The sequence below is a fragment of the Octopus sinensis genome, linkage group LG6 (genome assembly GCF_006345805.1).
Source record: "Octopus sinensis linkage group LG6, ASM634580v1, whole genome shotgun sequence".
NCBI classification, from domain to species: Eukaryota; Metazoa; Mollusca; class Cephalopoda; order Octopoda; family Octopodidae; genus Octopus; species Octopus sinensis.
The window spans coordinates 12,212,262-12,212,749 of record NC_043002.1 but is presented as its reverse complement, the minus strand read 5'-3'; the positions used below and the strand labels follow the sequence as shown (position 1 = coordinate 12,212,749).

Genomic DNA, 488 nt, shown 5'->3' with positions numbered 1-488 from the left:
GCTTTCCAACCACATGGTTCCAGGTTCCGTCCTACTGCGTGGCACCTTGGGCGAATGTCTTTTACTATAGCCTCGGGCCGACCAAAGCCTTGTGGGTGGATTTGGTAGACGGAAACTGAGAAAATCCCATCGTATATATATGTATCTGTGTGTGTGTGTTTAGAAGGCTCAAACGGAACACACGAGTTGATATGTATGGAAAAAAGTCAAGGTAGGAAATCTAAAATAATTTTAAATAAAATGTGGAAAACGTCACGAATTTGCGTGTCAACCTTGCGCAGGGACCATGCTAATCTTCTCTCTAACGTTCCAATTCTAGAATATGTACCACCGTAGCTAGTACATGTGCAAGGATGACACGCAAATTCGTGAAGCTTTCCATATTTTTATGAAATGGTTTTTATAAAATTATGTTAGAATTTTCTACATTGACTTTTTTCAATATATATATAATATATATATATATAATATGTGTGTGTGTGTGTGTG

General features: G+C 37.7%; 1 non-coding gene across 1 annotated transcript; it reads right to left on the bottom strand.

Annotated features, from left to right (window-relative positions):
• Window positions 1-236: 236 nt before the first annotated feature.
• Window positions 237-343, bottom strand: LOC115213581. The gene has a single exon (XR_003881832.1). It is a non-coding gene; the product is annotated as a U6 spliceosomal RNA (small nuclear RNA).
• Window positions 344-488: the final 145 nt, after the last annotated feature.